This window comes from Octodon degus, unplaced genomic scaffold (assembly GCF_000260255.1).
Source record: "Octodon degus isolate 3935 unplaced genomic scaffold, OctDeg1.0 scaffold00008, whole genome shotgun sequence".
Lineage (NCBI taxonomy): Eukaryota > Metazoa > Chordata > Mammalia > Rodentia > Octodontidae > Octodon > Octodon degus.
Genome location: NW_004524584.1, coordinates 1297022 through 1318412, shown reverse-complemented (window position 1 = coordinate 1318412; position 21391 = coordinate 1297022). Strand labels below are relative to the sequence as shown.

At 38.2% G+C, this 21391-nt stretch overlaps 1 protein-coding gene across 1 annotated transcript in view; it reads right to left on the bottom strand.

Moving 5' to 3' along the window:
• Positions 1–11752, bottom strand: part of Rbp2 (retinol binding protein 2) — a 49952-nt gene extending 38200 nt beyond the window's left edge. The window contains exon 1 of the mRNA XM_023704913.1: positions 11721–11752. The gene's annotated coding sequence lies outside the window, so the exon portion shown is untranslated. The remainder of the gene's footprint in view (positions 1–11720) is intronic.
• Positions 11753–21391: the final 9639 nt, after the last annotated feature.

Genomic DNA, 21391 nt, shown 5'->3' with positions numbered 1-21391 from the left:
GGTTGGGATAGATATATAGTTGCATTCTCTTAATAAATAGAATGATTTGTTCTAATGGTGTTTGTAAATAGGATCTCAAGTCCACATCTTGTACAGGAATTAACCACTAAGAAGAATGTATGTAGTGTGTTAGTTATTGAAACTGTCCTAGCGATTTGATTTGAAACTGTCTCATTGCTATCTGTTTACCAACAAAATTATGAAATAAAATAAAATAAAATAACCCAAAGTTTTACAGGGAGAACTTGAGATCAGGAGGAAAGGATAACATTTTAGTACAACAGTTATGTTGACACTATTAGGTCAGAAATATTAGGTTCTTTTTTAATCTCTGAAAGTATATTTAAACCCTTATTTAGTATAGAATAATGCTACAGAAAATAGCTGTAGATTGTTAAATGGGATATTTATTTACTCTCTCTTTAATATATATTTTTATTAATTTTATTGAGAAATAGCAATGATATAGTTTCAAAACCAATTAATAGAACAGTTTCAATAATTAATACATTGCATATTGTTGTCTTTGTAATAGTTATTCATAGTACAAGATGCAGACATGATGCCCTGTCCAAACAGTATTAGTACAAATCTTTCTCATTGAATTAAGAGAAAAATAGGAGAGCATTTTTTTTTGGAGGTACCAGGGATTGAACTCAGGATCTTGAGCTTGCCAGGCAAGCACTTACTTTAATGAGCTATCTCTCAGCCCTCTCTCTCTTATAAACCCAAATTTGAGGTCTTGTCTTTTTTATTGTTTAACTTATATTGGGAGAAAAATCATTTAAATTGGCTGCAGGTTTATAAAATAAAATCTAAAGGTGACATTTTGTAGACAAACATTGAGCTATTTGTAAGTATTTAAGATGTTCTTTCTCACTCTAAGATACAAAGGGTGAGGGAAAAAGATGGGACCATGATTAGGGCCCTTGTGGGCAGGCTGTATAGTGGTGGATCATGTCAACTTGAGAGGTTTACAAGCGTAACTAAATCAGCTCCTCTACACCGTAGGTGTAGAGGAGCCGCCCTAGGGTGGCTTATCACCCAGATGATATAAAAGGGGAATGAGGAAGGACACAGGGTTCCATGCTCTGGAGGAGCACTTGTCTCCACCATCAGCGTGGACATCATCTCCTGGTTTCTAGCACAGACTTCAGCTTCCGCCTTGGATTCTTCAGCCTTCCCATGTATGTTCATCAGCCTTCCATTGCAGATCCCTCAGCCTCCTGATACGGACTTGCACAGACACTGCACTGAGCTCCAGACCTTGGACTCAATCCTTCAGTTTCCAGTGAGCAGACGCCCTTTGCATGCTCCCTCATCCAACTTTGCAGCTGACCTTCATAAGCCAATCTTGTTAATAACTTAAACATTTGTACATCTTGTGTCACATCTGTTTCTCTAGTAAAATGCTGACTGACAAACTATATGAGCAGCCCGCCATATCTGAGACCACCTTGCATATGCAAACCAGCCCAAGGCTGTAGCCTGCCTCTCTTTTTGTCTCCATAGGGCTAGGCATCTTTGCTAGTCACATGGAGATCTGGTGTTACTCAGAACAACGGTCCTTGTCCCTGGCACATTGTTGTTTTAATCTTCATTAACAGATTATGCAGGCAGGAAAAAGGAGTGGCATACAATAACTGAATTTTTACCTAAAAATTTACTCTAAAGATTTTTATATCTAGGGACCTGTGGCATATGTAACGATCTCATAGAGGATTTTAAAAGCCTGGAGATGTCACTTAGCAACCATGAGTTACACACCATTATAACACAATCATACAACAACTGTAAAAGTCTTACCACTACAAAAAACTTCAGTAAGGAAGACACTAACATAAGTTTTTGGGTTTTTTTTTTTTTCCAGTTTTGTGTGTTTGAAGGTCTGAACACTTAGGAGATACAAATACATTTAATGTACTGTAAACTTAGTGATAATTAGTGTCACAGCTATATAAACAAATTTTTGTATATCTTTACTTAGTTTTTTTTTGGGGGGACATACACACTCTGTGTTGAGACAGGGACCTTATGTAGTTGATACTGGTCTTGAATTCACAGTAGTCCTCCTGCCTCAGCCTCCCAAGTTCTGGGTTGCAGGCATGTGGCACCACACCCAGTACCACCACAACCAGCTCTTAGTTCATATTCTTAAAGAAGAATTTAGATTTTTTAAAAACTATATTTATAGAGTGTAACAACACTGACAAGAATTAAAGGACATCTATAGAGGTTCTTAGAATAGTGCTGCTGACCACAAATAGATCTCTTACCCAATATGCAAGTGTGTTTTATTTATATAATGATAAGTTGTTCGTTAATTAAAGCCAGTAGGTATTGATCAAGTTTTAAATGGTGGGGACAAACTTAAGAGAGAGATGACATATTTTGGTTTAAGAAGTAGGTATATGGTGTATAAAAAGGCAAACACATTAGTTACTCTATACATTGTGTAATGTATACATTACACAAAGAGTAATGCCTCTCTGTTCATGAATGCTTATCAATGTTTCTGAACTCTGCACAGGGTGGCAAACATTGGCCATTTTCCCTGCATGAACTTGAATGCAGCTATCTTTCTCAGAATCATGGAATGAATGAAGTTTGTGAACCAAGATACTGAACCACTCTATGTATAACCACATATATGTTATGTCATAAACTGAGATAATAATGTAATGGCAAGCTTATAAAACTCTGACACTAGAAATTAGAAATCAATCAGTAGTCTGTGACTGTGCTCATGCTGAATTCAACGTTGTTAGGCCTCAGAGCTCAGTTAGCTTTGACTGTCTGCGCCCAGCTGCTTCTTCCAAATAGCCAGCCAGGTCAACCGGACTGCATCTAGCTGTAATGTCTGTGGTTTCAACTTAAAATATGTACATATCTAGTTTTGTTTAAGCTTGCTTCAAGGACTTTGTGCCTTATTTCTAGCACATACTGGCCCAATTAAGGACACATTCATTTGTACCCATTCAGCACAGATCCCCGCCCTTCCAGAATATTCCTGTCTGATAACAAACTATTCCTTTTAAGTAAACCTGCTTAACCAAATCACCTGACAGTATATGACATAATTCTTGTATTCCATGCAACCAATCATGTGATAACCTGCTTTCAGCAAGGATTAACAAATGATATTCAAACAGAATTGAAACCAGACTCTGGGCTGGTGATTTGGACTAAGTCTACTGGCCTGCTAGGGTTACAATTAACCTTGCCTTCTGAAACTTCTCAGTGTGGAGCATTTTCCTTCTGGTCTTGGACTTTCCTCCAAAACAAGAGTAGTTTATTTAAGCCATCATAAGTTGGTTATTGAAAATATTTTATTTATATTTATCTATTTATTTATTTTTGTATTTTATTACAGGGTCTCCAGGATCTCACTATGTAGATCGGACTCGTAGTGATCCGTCTGTGTTCAGCCTCCCAAGAGCTGGGATTACAGGTGCACATCACCACGCCCACTCTCAATTGCAGTCTCAGTACATCCTGGGAGGGGGGTCTGGCACAGCACTCCAGGGATCAAACTCTTGCCACTGTCTGCATAAGCAGGTGCTTTAATCCACTGAGCTATTTGGCCAGCATTGAAAATATTTTATAAACCAATGTTTGATTTAGTTTTTAAAACTCAGTTTAAACAAGTAACCAAAGTTTAACAATGGAAAACACAAGATTAAGTACCATATAGAACCTTTGTTTTTAAATTTAGTTTTATAAGTTTAAGCAAGGGTATCTTAATATCTTAAGAAAACCTTATTGTTTTAGACATAGAAAACCTAACCTTTTTATTATAAAAAATGTAAATATATCACAATAACATATTTAATAGTGTTTGTTGGAGCATGCCACCATATGGCACTGGAAAAATTAGTCAAGTTTTAACAAAGTAGCTTGAGGTAACTCAGTCAGCTTAAACAAGTGCAGATGCGTAAAACAATTACCTTTAGATCAGTGTGCACTTGGAGCACTGGGAAAGTTGGGCTATAATAATCTGTTTTAGTTATAGGTTCACAATCCTAAATAGACTAGTCACAACTTTTTAGAGATGACTAATTAGTGCAAACATCTCTTGTAATAAGCTAACGCAGGTAAGAGCTAGGAAGGATCTTTCTGTAGCAGAAAACCCCAAATTTCTGCACATCATGGGGACTGAAGAAGAGAAGGACTTTGATTGCCAGTGATGCTGTGAGCTACCAGAAATTCATTTTTTAAAAACTTCAAATTAAATAAAAACTTTGGTGAATTAATCAATAAGATATTTGTCCAGGTAATCTCTCACCATTTATCAAATGACACCTGATGTGCTAAAATTAATGAAGATGTATCTGTTCAAAAATTTTTATTATAGTGTTCTATTTCCAATACATGGCTTGATGCATGATTAGAAGAAAATTGTGACCTTCTGTTGTGTCTGTTGAACACTTGCTGTGGCCCTTCCACGGAGGGGATGTAATTGAATTCTCACCTTAAAGATCATGAAACAAGGTTCAGAGAGGGTAAGTGCCTTCCCATAGATTACACAGCTAGTAAAAAGATGATGAATTTGAATCCAGAAACTCTTCTTTCTGGGCTTATGTATGAATGAAAACAATATTTATCTCTCCAGACATTATTGAAAATTAACTTGGATAATCTTTGAACCCCGTCTATTGCAATGTTACTCCAACTTCGCTCCTGCGAGAATCATTCAGTCACTGTGTGAAGACATGAAAGGCAGGTTCTGTGCTGCTATCCCAGGCTTTTCTGTTAACTCCTCAGGTGATTCTGACACTGGCTGAAGTGCATGCTAACATCGCCATGAGGCTCACATGTACGGCAAGCAGAGCAGCGCCGAAGGTCCAGGGCAGGGGAAGGGTAAATCCTGTAGGGCTCCCTCCCAGAGTCACATCTGCAGGTACTGATCCTGGACCTGGGAGAGCCAGGCCTCAAGAACAGGTGTTAGTAATGACCATGGCCATAGCTGCCCTCAGGCAGTGTAGGGGCAAGGAAGCTACTGGAAAGCATGTCCCTCTGTGTGAGCCAGGGCCTGGCTGCTGGTGAGGAGCACCTGTCTTGTTTTTGGTGAAAGTGGGGATTGAACTCAGGCCCTTGTACTTAGAATAAGGCAAGCACTTATTCTAATGAGCTACTTCCCTGGCCCTTAATATTATCATTATTATTTAATTTATTTATTTATTTTTGTGCTGCCGGGGATTGAACTCAGGACCCTGTGCTTGCCAGGCAGGCACTCATTCTACTGAGCTATCTCCCCAGCCCAGGAGCACCTGTCTGTGCCACCTTGGACATCCATCTCCCACCCTAACAGCCTTATGAGGCCACTAGAGCCAAGGAAGTCTGCTCCCCTTGTGGTCAGAGGTGAAATACCAGACACAGAACTCCTGAGGATCCCTTAGTAAATCTTCTGCGCTCAAGGCTGGGGATGAGCAATCAGATTTGCCTCTACCTGGAGGCCCAAGGGGGAAGATTTGGGTTGCATTTATGCCACCAGACAGTACTGGGCCTTGACTTGATTTTCCATGTAAATTGTGCCCCTTCTTTACTTTTGCTTTACAAAGGCAGGGCAAGTCACAAATTTTCTTTACTTCCTGGCTCAGAGTTATGGCAAGGGGCCTTCTCCTGTCCACCTAGTACTGGACTTTGATTGTCTATACACACTTTGCAGGTCCTTGGTATCTTGAACAAAGAATTGGCCAAGACATACAAAAAGACAGTGATATTTTTGTATTTATTAAAGTTAAGAAGAGAAGTAGGCTTTCCAGCTTGAGGGCAGGTCACTGAGAGAGCTCACAGTAGGCATGAGGTTAATGGTGGAAACCTTTCGTATCCCTCAGTCTTCACACTGACCTCATGTCCAGGCAATCCTATCAAGACCTCCTTGGTTTCACAACAGAAGAAGTGAAGATAGTGCTTTCCCAGGTACACAGTTTGCGAACTGTTTTGTGATTGACAGGCCACTCCCACTTGTTCAGCCAGTTTGCCATTCCCTAATCTTCTGCCTCACTCCCAGCCTCCCTCCACCATCTGGAAATGTTTAGGAATAGATGGTAATCTGGCAGGCATCAGAACGAACCACCTCTCCCCAAGGGTTCTGTCCCTTCTTCTTCAAGAGTCCCTGGAGTGTCCTTGGCAATCTTACCCAATGAGAACCACTTCTGGTTGACCTTTCCTTCCTTGAGACTGAGGGAATATTTGATATTTTCACCTAGTTTATTGTGTAAATATTTTCATGTCAGAAATATGAACTGTTTTATTTACATATCTACTCTTGGTTTATTGCACTAATATATTTGCATAGTTCAAAATTCAATTATTATGGAAAGATATTCAATGAAAAGTTTGATTCACTTATGTTCAGTTCACACCCCTGCTATTATCAAACAGGAAAGTATATTAATTTCTTGAGACATGCACATAAAATTAAATGCAAGGTTATATATTCTTTCTTATTTTTTGATTGAAAAAGTAAAATACAACCATGTTTTGTGCTGTTATAAGAGAATATCCAAGATTGGTTAATCAATCCACAAAGAATGGGTAGGGTGAAACATGCCTGAAATCCTAAGATTTTAGGAGGTTGAGGTAGGAGGATTTGCAAGTTTGAGTCCAGCTTGGGCAATTTAGTGACTTAAGCAGCAAAGAAGTAAGTAAGTAAGTAAGTAAGTAAGTAAGTAAGTAAATAAATAAATGTAAGAGGGTGGAATGTAGCTCAGTTGCCCTAAAATTGACATCTGGCAATCAGTGAGTCCCCTCCTGCTGCATTCTCACATGGCGGAAGCTGGGAAGTGAAGAGAGCAGAAACCCACTGCTGCCTGTCTAGGGGTATCACTCCATCCACACAAGGACAGAGCCTTCACAACCCAAACACTTATCCGAAGGTCTCAGCTCTCAATATTGTTGCATTACAAATGAGGTTTCAAACATGAATTTTGGGAAATACTTTCAGACTATAGGAGGAGCAAATTTGGATCCATAGTTTTCTTTTTACTTAATATCTCTTGGAAGATTTTTCTTATCAAGACAGAAAGAAGTGCCCCACTCTCTCTGATTGCTGCATAGCATCCCACTGTTCACAAGCACCATAACTGATTTAGCTGGTTCTGAGTTGAAGATCATTTCTGTTGCTTTCTATTACTTTTAATTACAAACAATGCTACTCTGATCATTGTGTACATCTGTTTTGTGCTCATCACAAAAAATGTCAAAGTAGTTTGAATGTAGGTTGATTCAGTGAATGACAGTTTTTATTTTACCACATTCTTGTACATTAGCAAAATGATTTGAATCTATTTGCCAATTAGATAGGTTTGTAGAAATGTATTTTGATGTTTAAATGTGGATTTTGTTGACTATCGGTATTGAGCATATTTTCAATATGTAGTTGTGAATCTCTTTTTTCCCCTGTGAGCTATCTTTTATGTCTTGTCTTCATTTTAAGTTGAGCTGCTAGTCTTTTTATTAACTAAAGAATCTTTTAAAAAATCCTTTCCTATGTGCCAGTGTGAGTTTAAAATTTTTTTAAAATTAATTTTATTGGTACTTTTGAAATACATAATGATCACATTCATCACAGGGAATTTGTACCTGTACATAATACATCTTAATTCTTTCCTCCATTCTTTTCCCCCTCCCTTCAATCCTTCTTAATCTCCTTATTTATAAGAACTTTTCCCTTCTATTTTCTTTTTTCCCTTTTCCATTCTCCTCTCTTCCTTTGCTCTTCTTTCCATTTGAACATTTTCCTCCTACTTCCCAAATACCATTCATACAATCACTTTTCCATTTTCCCACCACTGTTCATCTGCCACTGTCTTCTCTTTCACAGTCTGTGCATTTGTGGGTTTATACCACCTTTATTCTTTTGTGAAAAGTGTTGAAATACATCAGAAAATACGAGTGAGTGTTCTGTCCAGCCCCGCCCACCCAGGTTATCTCTGCCTTTGGAAAGGACTATTTTCCAGCTGTGTGGAAGCAGAAGTTAACTTGCAGCACTGATCCTAATGCAGATGTTTCTGGCTTATAGCTATGCGATGATTTTTTGGACCACAGCAAAGCAGGCTTTTTTCAGCAGGGAGCATAAGTCTCAGCAAATCTTCATTTGAACCAATCATTGCAACTGGTTTCTTTAATAATTAATGAGTTAATTAAAAATCTTTGAAAAGTATTCACTTTATGTGCAAATCATGATTTTTACCTTTAAAAGATATCTCTTAACCATTTTGGAGTCTTATGAGTTACACAAGAAATGCACCTGACGAAGCCAGGTGAACTATACCCAGGATGTGCCTCGTGAGCAGCTCAATCAGGTGTTTCTCCCTTGGTTTCTTGAATTGAATCTGGAGTGGTGATAGACATTGCCAACTTATTTTCTCTGGATTTGTCCCCCTTCCTAATTAATTCTGTTAGGTTTTTGGTTTCTGTTCATTTTCATCCAGTAAGTTATACCTCCTAGGGACAGCAACGAATGAGAATGTGGCAGTGTGGTCTGAGCGTGTAGCCGAGTGATCTATACCTGCAGTACTCTATTGAGTTAGAGAGGACAGAGAATAATATGGTTTCAACATTTTTTGTTTTGTTTATTTGTGTATGCGTTTGCCTTTTAAACACAAGTTAGCTAAATTTTTCATGCACTAGGAAGAACATCTCTGATATCTGAAATGGTGAAAGTTTTGGCTTTGCTTATATATTTTGTGTCTTTTATATCATTCAACTTGTGGTTAAAATAGAAACTATAGGCTCTTTGCCTATAATTAGAAAGGGGCATTATCCCTCAATATTTGAGTATATATTGCTATTTCTGGAGGGCATAGATAGATTGGATTACAAAGTCTTTTAAATTAAAAAGCTCTCTCTAATTGGGTTAGAAAATAAATAAATGCTGGTATAAAATTCCTAATATGGAAGGTAATTAAACTTTTGATTCTTTAATATGCTGAAAATTATTCTTTCTGAAGCTAACTCAAAAATCGTTTAGGAATCTAAATTCATATAACTGAAGTAAATTGCTTGGCAAATAAGACTAGTTGACTAATATAGGCTTAATAAAAACAAATTTATCTTTTCTAATTTATCACTATTAAATGTAGCAAAAACAAACATTTTATTCTACCTGTTATGTTTTCCTAAATTTCTTCTCTTCTTCTTGTCCTTCCTCTCCTTCTCCTTGTCCTCCATCTTCTTCTTCTTCCTCCTCCTCCTCCTTCATTTTTCTAATCAGGTAACTAACATAACTCCTACATAATACTTAAGATCATTAAAAATGAACATGAGTGGGAGCCTGGTGTGGTAACACACACCTGTAATCCCATCACTTGGGTGGCTGAGGCAGGAGGACTGTTGTGAGTTTGAGGCCAGCCTATGCCACATACTGAGTTCAAGGCCAATCTGAACTGCATAGAGACCCTCACACAAGTAAACAAATAAAACAAAACAAAAAGAGTGAGGGCCTGCCAAATAGCGCAGCAGATTAAAGAGCCCGTTTAGGCAGATGCAGTGGCCAAGTTTGATCCCTGGCTTGCTGTGTGGGCCCCGCCTCCGGGGTGTGCTGAGAAGGTGAGTGAGACTGGACGTGGTAGCACGCACCTGTAATCCCAGATCTTTGGGAGGCTGAAAACAGGAGGATCACTACAAGTCCAATCGACATAGTGAGACCCTGTAAACCATAACTAAGACACACACACATACACACTGGAAAAGAGGGACACAGATTGAACTGTCTGAGCAGGTTTACTGGTAAACCTGAGAGGGACCTCCCTGTGTGAGCAGAGTAGAGAAGCTGCCTATCACAGGCTATGAGGTTTTTTCCACAGTGGTTTTTTGGCAGGCTTTTGAGGAGGTGGGTCAGAGAAATAGAAGGCTTGTGGCATGCTGGTGTGTCCTCTATGACTGGCCAATATCCTCTGTGATCTAAGTGAAAAGAGACCCACTTTTCCATACCATGGCAGCTGGGCTTTTTTGAACTGGTGTTGTCCCTGTCTGGTCTCCATTGGAAAATTTATGTTCAGTTAAACTAAACTATTTTGAAGACCTTTTATTTCAGCAGTAGCTATGTCTTGTAATCTGTTGGCTTGAAGACAATTTCTAAAATCTTTAGGTAACTAAAATCTTGAATTGACATTAAATTAAATTGTTTAGTATATAACCAACAGATATCTAGGTGCTTTCCAAATAGAATAGAACACAGACTTTTTGGTTATTAAAAATAAATGTATTTATTTTTATATACCATAAGAGAAGCTGTAGCAATGATTCAAGCAAGGTAATGAAAATCCTCATTTATGCACAGAGGAATACATGGGACAGTAAGGAGTTGTATTGCAAGCTTCATTAATCTACTAAAATGCTTCAGTTCAACACAAAGTTCTTAGTCACTCAGTTTTTCTTTATAAAATAAAACCTGATTACTTCAGTTAAAAGTTATAAAGACCATGCATGGTTACAAGTACATGGGAAATGATTGTGACAGGAAAACACATAAGCTTTTGCTTTTCCACAAACAGAAGTTCTTGGTATTTGTTGATTTTTTTTATTATTTTTTTTTATTTTAAGGAAGGGTCTACAGGGTGTTCAAGGTCTCACTACTAGATTGAACTCATAGTGATCCTCCTGTTTACAGCCTCCCAAGAGCTGGGATTACAGGCACACACCACCATGCCCAGTCTCAGCATGCCCCCAGGGTGGGGCCGGCATGACGTGAGCAAAATTCAGACAAACTTTCTGCCAAGCCATAACACACATCATCTGGAGTCAAACTGTTTTAGGCAGCTAAATTAGATAGAAATATTATAGGCAGTCAGATAAGGCTAGGCCCTCAAGGAGACAAAATGGGAGACAGGTGATTTTGCAACTTTGGAAGAGACAGACACATCTGTTGTTGCCCACTCCAGACAAAAGGGTAAACAAATGTAGCAACATATTTCCCTGGGGATGGCATAAGGGATTGATATTCTAAATAGGTATCAATCACCTTGAAAGAGCCAGAAAGAGTCACTAACCCAACCCTCACCAGGAAGAGACTCTGTTCCATATTCATGCCCGCTTGCTAAGTTAGTTGCTTCCTCATTTAGTCCTGGATTTAGTCAATTTTACCTGAGCAAAGGTGCTTGTAACCTTATTGATTGACCATAGTTTTGTTCCACCTCTTGCCCACCTAAGGAAGTTCTCATGTTTTTTATTTTATGTCTGCCCCACGACATGGTTTTACTCTATAAAAATCCCTGGAAGAGACAGTTTCCTGGGAAATCCACTCAGTTCCCCTCTGTCCTCTCAAATAGCAGCTATCTTTCTCCAATAAATATATTCTGCTCTTAACTTCATGTGTTCCTAAAATTAATTCTTCAGTTTTAGAGAACACAAACTTTTCTAGGTACCTTTCAGGGTGGGAGTTTCATTCTCTTATATCACAACAACCAATGTAGTCTTTCTTCCCAAAAGAAACCTCCCCAGCCTGACCTTTACAGGCAAGATTTCTTTAGCATTCTGGTGTGTTCCAGTGCTTCTCTTGTAGGCAATGTCTCTGAATCTTTCCCCTGTCTTCACATAAATGATAGGCTTGTAATCCACATGGGCAGATTTAGTCACGTAAGGACCCCACTCCTCTGGTACCAAATTTTGTCTCAATTACTTTTCTGTCATTGCTGGGACCAAATACCCAACACCCACAATTAAGGAAGGAAAGGTTTATTTAGCTCACAGTTAGTGAAGGTTTCAGTACGTACTCTGCTGGCTCCAAGGCAAACAGCAGCAGTTCATGGTGGCAGAAAACAGTGAAGACCAGAGGATGAGCAGCAGCTGCGGCATCTATCAAGCCTCTGTCTCTTCCTTGTATGCTAACTGTGGAGACTGGAACTCCTCTGAGAAAGTGGTGGTGGCTGCTGCAAAGATCGGAGCTCCTCTGCAGTGGCGTGGCTGCTTTGATCAAGTTCCTCCAAGGAAGTGGTGTACAGAAGCCTTCCTCAACCCTTTTGTATACCCTATAAGTTCTGAGTCACTCGGGTGTGGAGTTGCTGAGCCAATCCAGCTAAGCTTCGGACCCCTCAAGTTGACACAGTGTACCAGCTATACAGTTAGTCTCTGCTAGGTGACCAGGATTCCTTATTATATTACTTGTGACCCAAGGATTTCTTGGATCAAAACTTTCTGTGCTAAAACTGAAACACTCCTGGGGAAGCCAGGATAGTTGATTACCTATTTACTATCTGTGTAATCTTCCAAGAAGCAAAGACTCTGTGACTGACCTGAACAATTTTATATGTTAACTTCTTAATTATGAAGAAGGAGAAAGAGAGGAAAAGAGGAATAGAACGTGAGAAAGGAGAACAGGCAAGAGGAAGAGGAATGAAATGGGGAAGAAAATTCCTCACTTATAAAAATGTCAAAGTTCTTTTCAATCTCTTTACCCTCTATATTTATTTTTGTAAGTGTCTTATTGTTGTTTTGATTCACCAGGCAATGGAATACTGTTTCTAAGTCACCTATTACCTATTGTAATCAAATTTCCAAATCTGCAACAACCCTTTTGATGTTTGCCTTTCAAAAATCAGGTAAGAAATATAGAAAAAAAATAAACGAAAGCTTTCAGGATATCTTTTATACCTAAAAGATTCTTTGATATTTCCCAGAGGGTTCCTGGACAATCACAAAGATTTGTTCTTCTATCCATAAAAAAGATGATGGAGGCAGGAATGGTAGCACATGCCCATAATTCTAGTACTCTGGGATGCTAAGGCAGAGGGTCAAAACTTGGAACTTACTTCGGGCAATTAAGCAATGTAGTAAGTGAGATCCTATTTCAAAATGAACAAAATTAAACAAAAGTGGGAGATATAGTTCAATGAGAAGGTCCTGAGCTTAATCTCTAGCTCCCCTACCCCTACTACCAGAGAGAGAGAGAGAGAGAGAGAGAGAGAGAGAGAGACTAGAAATAAGTTGGGTGGGTTGCATGGGCAGAGCTGTCAAATCAGAAGAGATACTATTTTTCTTAGGCTGAGATGTTATTAATGTAAATTCTTCACAAACTTCACACCTTATAGAAAGTCCCTACAGATTTGCCAGTGCCTCACTTTTGTATGTTTTAATTTTAAGACTGATTAAAAGTCTTTGAAAATGGTTCTTTTGAATTTCCCCAGGTCTTAGTTGTTTTGTCTGATGATATAGAACAAAAATATATTTTAGTTATTGTTTAAAATCTGAATTGGCTATGAGTCTGTTTTCTGTTTTAAAAAGTTTAAGTCAATTATATGCATCTCAGACTTACTGATGAAATTTTATAAAATAGAGATGTGTAGGCCCTATCTCAGATGTACTTCATTGCTTTATTTGATATTCTTTGTATATGGTGTACAGTCTATATTCTAGAACTATGATGCACAACTCAAGACATTTCTGCTGTAAACATGTATCACTCAAATTTATAAACTTGGTATGATATTCACCAGGAAGGTAGACTTAACCATTATGCAACAAGCACTATTTTGCTCTTGTTTTTTTAGGAAATGGTTTTATTGTCTTTGTTTTGGATGATAGCAGGCAGCCAACCAATTTGCGTTGACTATTGCATTATTCTTATATACCTCCATCAGTTCTTTTACAATTGTGAATTTTCCATAAGAAAATAACTACAGGGCTGGGGAGATAGCTCAGTAGAGTAAGTGCTTGCCTGGCAAGTTCAAGGTCATGAGTTCAATCCCCAGTACCGCCAAAAAAAAAAAAAAAAAAAAAAAAAAAAAGATAACTACAGTCCTGAAATTTGTAAAGAGTTCTTGTTTAACAGTACAGTCTGCTGCAGTCTCACCCCATACTCTACAGGCCAGAGTTCATTTTTTTTTTTTTTTTTTTACAGAAATGGTCTCAGAACCTTGTAAAAACATTGACTTCTCTAATACTGGTCTTTTGAAAGAATGACTCTAGGGAAGTGGTATCTGTTAAAGAATCACATAAGCAATCTTAGTGTATGGCAGTAGACTGAGTCAGGATCTCCAGAACATTTTTTGGTTGAGAAACAATGGTTTCATGAGATCACTATTCATGTATACAATCATAGCATCTGCAAATAATGAATTTTTCCCGTTTGGTATGCTTGGTAGCCTTGGTATTTCCACTTGGTATGCTCTTACTGTTTCTGATTATCCAATAGCAATGGCTAATCCTTCCAGGAAGATATAAGTACAATAACATTGGACATTCTTGTTTTGCATTGATTTTAGTAGAAATGCTTTTAATGTTTTGCCAGTAAGACTAGTCCGTTTTTAGTCTAATATATCATGCTAAGAAGATGAGACATCCATATCTATTTTACTAAGTTTTTATTTTTTAAATTATGTGTTTTTTACTGATACTGGATGTTCAACAACATATGATTTTCTGTCTTGAGACAAGGTTTTGCTACATAGTTCAGGCTGGCCTTGAGCTCATTATGTAGCCCAGGCTGGCCTCAAACTTGCAGCATTCTTCTTGCCTCAGCCTCCTGAGTGTGTGTGCCATCACATCTGGCTGATTTTCTCTTTGACTGAGTAATATGGAAACACATGGAAATGTCCATAGAGTCTGGGAATTGACATCGTTATTAAAATTGTTGCATTTTTTAAATGGTTCTTTTGAGTTTCCCTGGGTCTTAGTTGTTTTGTCCGATGATATAGAACAAAAATATATTTTAGTTATTGTTTAAAATCTGAATTGGCTATGAGTCTGTTTTCTTTTTTAAAAAGTTTAAGTCAATTATATGCATCTCAGACTTACTGATAAAATTTTATAAAATAGAGATGTGTAGGCCCTATCTCAGATGTACTTCATTGCTTTATTTGATATTCTTTGTATATGGTGTACAGTCTATATTCTAGAACTATGATGCACAACTCAAGATATTTCTGCTGTAAACATGTATCTGGATTATATTTGATAGTGTTTGAAATATTTATACATGCATTTGTGAGTTTTTACTATATTGGTTTGTAAAATGAAATTAGAAGCTTATCTTTTTTTTCTCTCTTTTATAGATTATTTTACAGAAGGAATGTTTAAGTGAGCAGTTATAATTATCATTACTTGAGGCTGTATAATTATTTACTCAGGAAAAATAAGAATCAACTCCCAATCAGAATTAATAAGACAATTCAGAAAGTTTTCTAGATATAAGAACAATCTATAAAACTTAATAAGATTAATTTGTGCATCCATAGCTTATTAAAATATAATTTAAAAAGAAGAAATTGCTCACAAAGACAAAAAATGTAGTCTAGGAATTAGCAGAAGCAAAAACACCAGCTGTCTATGGAGAAACCTTGAAACCTCTATTAAAAGATACTAAAATGATCAAATAGGGGGAAGATATTCCATGAGAAGAGCCGTGAGGCAAAAATTTTACATATAAATGAAAGATTTGTGTTCAACAGAGGATACAATTGAAAAGGTTAATTTCTAGCAGAATGGGGGAAGATAATTGTTATAAAACCAACAACCTGATAAGTAAATAATATCTAGGATAGGCAAGGAATTATTGCAGGTTAGGAAAAAGATGACAAATTTAGTTTTAAAAATAAGTGGAACACTTATTAACACTTATTTCTGTTATTACTAGAACAGAACACAAAACTTGGATTTCTAACAAGGATATGATCTAGTGTGAAAACTCATTAGGATGTGGAGATGTGAATTAGACAATAATGAAATGTCACTTTACAGCTATTAAACGAGCTGGAGGTAGAAAGCTGGATAATGCCAGGGGGTGGAGGGAGGCACTGGCCTAATGTGTAGATGACACAGCCCTCCTTGAGCCAAGAGAGCCACATTCAAGCAATAAGGTCTACATAATCCCTGAGTCCTTCCACTTCTCTCCCCAGTTTCCACTTACATCCTTGAGGGGATTGTACAGGGATGTTGCAGGCAACTTATGCATCCATTCCTAGGAACACAGAGAGGTGAAATATAATAGATTGCTTACCAGAAAACTATGCTGGAACTAGGAACAATTAATTATGTGTCTACAGAAAACATGAACAGATTTAAAAGAATATATAATAAATGGAGCAAAAAGGTAGGAAACTTAACATAATGTATAATACAATTCTATTTATATAACTAAAAAATAGATACCAAGCATGTTAGCCATGCCTGGAACCCTAACAATCTGGGAGGCTGAGGCAGAAAGATTACAAATTTGAGTGCAGCCTGAGAAATTTGGTGACTTAATAAGGACCTGTTTCAAAATAGATATGTATTACTACAAAACAATGCATATTTTGTAAAAGATATGTTAGCACTGAACCCATTAAAATGGTTCTTTATGGAAGCATAGGAAATGAGAAGTACTAAGAGGGTGAGAGAGAAAGACAGAGAGCGACAGACAGAGAGAGAGACAGACAGACAGAGAGGGAGAGAAAGAGACAGAGACAGAGACAGAGACAGACAGACACAGATACAGAGACACAGGGACAGAGAGATAGGGAGACAGACAGAGAGATAGAGAAAGAGAGAGAGAGATAGAGTAAACTGTGAGGGCAAACAAATGCAATTGCATATTATTTGTTCCTTGGAGAGTTATTAAAAATTATCCTATGAAATATCTGGCCCCGGGACTTATTTTTGACAATATTCTCAATTTTATCCAAAGCAATTGCTTTCTAGATTTTCTGTCTATTCTGGAATCAATTTTTATCTTTTGTATTTTACTTGAAACCCTTTCATTTCTTAAAGAAATAATTGTGCTTAGTTTTATCTTCTCTGTATTAGTAGTATTGACCATTCTAATTTTGATTTTGTATACTTATAATTTTATCACCTTGTCTTGATTTGATTAGCTAGTTGTTCTCTATTTTATTTCTAAAGATTAATCTCCTGGGTTTGTTCTCTTTTACTATTTTCAAAGTCATTAATTTCATGAAATGCATTATAATTTTTTTTTTTTTTTTGTGGAACCAGGGATTGAACTCAGGCCCTTGCACTTGCCAGGCAAGCACTTATTCTACAGAGCTATCTCCCCGGCCCATGAAATGCATTAATTAATACATTTTTGTTTTAAAACTCTCTTATTCCTATTACTTTTATGCTTTTTTAATGCCTTTCATAACTTAAAATCTTGGTTTAACTATTTTGCGTGTATATTAATAAGTATTTAAGGGTATAAATATATCCTGTGAGTCTTATTTTAATCATTTTCCTTAGGACTTAACTTAAAAACTTTTATTGTGAAATAATCATAGGGTCATGGTGTATTGCAAAAGTAGTGGGACAAGGTCCATGTACCAGCATCTATCGTCCCCTGAGGGTGACATCCAGTGTGACTAGAAAGCATTATCAAAATCAGGAAGTTAATTAGAGCAATTGAGACAATAACTACTTAAATCTCAGACTTTACCAATATTTTGTATGTTCACATTTTTGTATGTCTTTGTGTAGAATTTTATAATATTTGGTCACATACTAGATTCTTATAGCTACTACCATAATTACAGGTTCAGTCCCTGTAGAGGGACTCTCACACTGTCCCTCTCCTGGCTCCTTCAAGCCATACCCTTTCACCCTTGCCCCCATCCTGACACCCACTGATGTGTCTTCATCTCTATGGTTCTGTTATTCAGATAACGTCACATAAATGGATCATATAGAATGTACCCTTTGATAATGGCTCGTCTCACTTTGCCTAATGCCCTAATACCTACCCAAATTGAAGTATCAATATCTTGTTTTTTAAATTGCTGAGTGATGGGCCATTGTAAGGATCTATCATGGTTTGTTCAACCTTTCATTTGTTGAAGGACATTTAGGTTGTTTTTAGTTTTGGGTTGTTACAAATAAAGTGACTATGAACATCAATGCACAGGTTTTTGCATGAATATAAAATTTTATTTCTCTGAAAAATCTTAACTCTCTGATTCCTGCATTGTATGATATGTTTTATATTTTAAGAAACTTCCAGACTCATTTCCAGAATGGGCCTATTATTTTATATTCCCACCAGCAATGTAGAAATGATCTAAAAACCTCTGCCTTCTTGCTAGTGTTTGCTATTTAAATTTAAACATTAGCCCTTCTAATAAGTATGTAGTACTACGATGTAGTGCTTTTAATTTCAATTTTTCCAGTGGTTAATGATATTGAACATCTTTTAATGTTGTTATTTGTGGTCCTACTTTCACTGGGCAATTGTCCACTCAAGTCTTCTGACCATTTTCTACTTGGATTATTTGCTTACAGTTGCTTCTTTTAGATATGAGTTCTTTTTTAGATATGTAAATACATATTTTTTTCTTAGATCAATTTCTAATCATTTTGCTAGTGAACATGGATTTTGTTTCTTGTTTTTGCAGTGCTGGGGATTGAACTCAGAGCCTTACACATGCCAGGTAAGTGCTCTACCCCTGAACTACATTCCTAATCCTCCATTTAAATTTTGACTTACAGGGGCTGGGGAAATAGCTCAGTTGAATAAGTTCTTGCTTGGCAAGTGCAAGAGCCTGAGTTCAATCCCCAGCTCTGCAAAAATAAAATAAAATAAAATAAAATAAAAAAATAAATTTTGACTTACAGTTTGATTTACAAGTTTTTTTTTATGGAGGTGTTGGACCACGAAAACAATGTTTTTTTTTTAATGATATAATAATAGGCAGGAAAAATTACCCAGTGCTGGTGGACATACATCTTGCTTAGGTGGATCCCTTGAGGGGAGAAACTTGTGGTTGATTACAGGAACTTTGAAGGCTATTAATTAGGGCCATAAAAGAGAGAAAGTCCCAAAGTACATAATAGCAGAGATTTTTCTTAAGACATCCTCAGGCATTATCCACTGCCATCTGAAGGACAGCCCCTCCAACACACACAGGTGGCCACTTCTAGGGGCCAAAGGTTCCCGCCTATTACTGCGTGGCAGGAAGATTTCTTAACATGGTCTACAGTCTTCCTAGAAGGGCCATAAATGACATGGATGGACAAAGTCGGGCTGATAACCGTGGTGCATGAAATTCAGGCTATTAATTAACTTACGTGCCCTGTCCATTGCCCAGTAATGAGCACACAAAATGAAACAAAGGAGAGAACAATGTGCAACAAGCCCTTCCCTACTGGAGGAAGTCTGGCAGGGGCCACGTGGTGATCAAAGGCGGTCAGTGATAAAAAGAGCTCCTGGGATGCACCCACGACTTGACTCAACCAGGCCAACTACCTAGCTGCACCAAGTCAATTCAAATAGAGTGAAACTAGTTAGGAAAGGGTCTGTTGAGGAAGGCTTTTTGGAGGAAGGTACTTTTTGTGCAAAAATTTGTAAGAATTTATTAGGAAGGAAAAGACAGGGCATCTTTCACATTGGTGGGAAGGCAATGATAAATAAATAAATAATGCAAGAATAATGATAGCATCTTCAATTCAGCAGAGAAGCCTGGCTCAAACAGAAAACCTGTTCAGGAGCTTCAGGGAAGGACTGTGAGGGGACCAAAATCAGAATCAGAAGGTAGGTGCTGTGTGACAGGAACTGAAGTGCTGCAATGGGCTCAAGCAATTTCTCAAACTCCTGCCCCAACCACTTGTCGCAGTGCCTCAGAGGTCAAGGAGGATCTCAGTTCATTTCTGCTGAGTAATGTACTGCTTACCTTGTATTCCTTAGGAAAAAAGGCCAATATTCTTTCAGAATAAAGCCTCACCCTCACCCCATAAGGTACAAGCACCGTGTGCTTTTCTTGAGGTTGCATACTGTGCTTACTAGCAATTCCTCCCTGCCTGACCTCTCCAAAATCTTCCTAGCTTGCAAGGGTCTTCTACATTCCAATACCCACCTTGTTCCCTATACATAGCAGGCTCTTGTAGTTACATGCATGTGGGATGCAGCCCTGGCTTTGGGGTAGTGCATCCTGGGGGGGGGGAGCAGCATGGGCCTGGCACTAGCAGATGGTCAACACACAGTCATGAAGGAATGAAAGACACTGGCTGTGGTGAGGGACAATGCCTCCATTCCCTACTGCCACCCTAAGTTTTATCTGCTATTGTTCCATATGCTTATTTAATTTAATTGGTGTGTTTTAGTTTAAAGCACCAGAAATGGGCCAGTGATATGACTCAGTGGCATAAGTGCCTGCCTGGTAAGCACAAGGTCCTGAGTTCAATTCCTGGTACCAAAAGCCAAAACAAAACAAAACATAAAAAGCTCTACCACAAGTGTATCTATTTAGTTCAGGATGGAAAAAAAAATACATCTTGGTCCTTTTTTTAGGTCAGAGGGAGAGTCTTTCATTCAGTGCTTCTTTCCTAGTTTCTTGTACTTGACAGCAATCCTGCAAACACATCCCTTCAGATTTTACCTTCATTTCAAACTACATTCTGTTTGTGTCCTTTTTGGCCTTCTATAAGGATAGTCTTTTTGGATCTAGAGTCCACTCTTACCTAGTATGACCTCTCAATCCCCACCTTAATCATTTCCACTGGGGTTTAAATCATTAAATTAATAGGAAAACCACCATTTTCTTCTTTCTCCAGTTCTTGGTTTCTCTCTGATTCAAGAAAAGAAGGTGAGATTTGGTCGTGCTTTCTTCCTCCTCACCTGGAAGAGCCTCTTTTCTGTCTCCTTGGCTTTCAGACTGAAGCGTAACTTCGTCGTAAAAGCACACAGTTTGTGAAGCAGTGCCAAGCCCAGCACTGCCTCTCCAATCTGCCCAGAAAGCCCTATAATGTAGAAAGGAAGTCTTGCTGCCAGCTGATGTGGCATATATGTGGGAGCCACGGGGCCTGGAATAAACACACATGATCTCGGAGTTCAGTGGGTTAAACAATTTGAAAGTAGCTCAGCTGAGCTGGCAGATATGCTTTTTAAAAATTTAGTGCACATCAGTAACATAGAATTCTGTGATTCATTTTGGTATATCGAGACATGTCAACATACTTTGATTATTTTCAGCCCCATTGCCTCCTCTTGCCCACCCCTCTCTTTCTCCTGGTGCTCTTTTTTTTCTCCACAAGTCACTTTCTACTTGAGGACTGCTTAAAATTTTGCTCAGAGTCCACTGGGAAAAGGCCTCCATCACTCAAGTGGCTCCTGTTGATTAAGCAGTGCAAGGGAGAGAGCTAGGAAGAAGCTATGCTCTTTCATGATCTCTTCTCAGAAGTCACACACATCACACCTGCTGCCAGTCCACAATCAAGGGGAATGAGGTACCACCTTTAAAAAAATTTTTATTGGGGCCTTCTGGATCTTCATTTCAGTCAGCACCCAGGCCCAACTTGTGAGTGGGACTGCTCAAGTCCCGCTGGATCCTCATTTCAGTCAGTGCCCAGGCCCAGCATGTGAGTGGAACCTCCTCCATCAGACAGGCCTGGTGTGGAACCCTGCAGCAGAACTCCCTGAAGAGAGGCTAGAGGCAAAACCCATCCAGTTGATCCAGGAACAGAACATCTTGCCAGAGTGGCACAG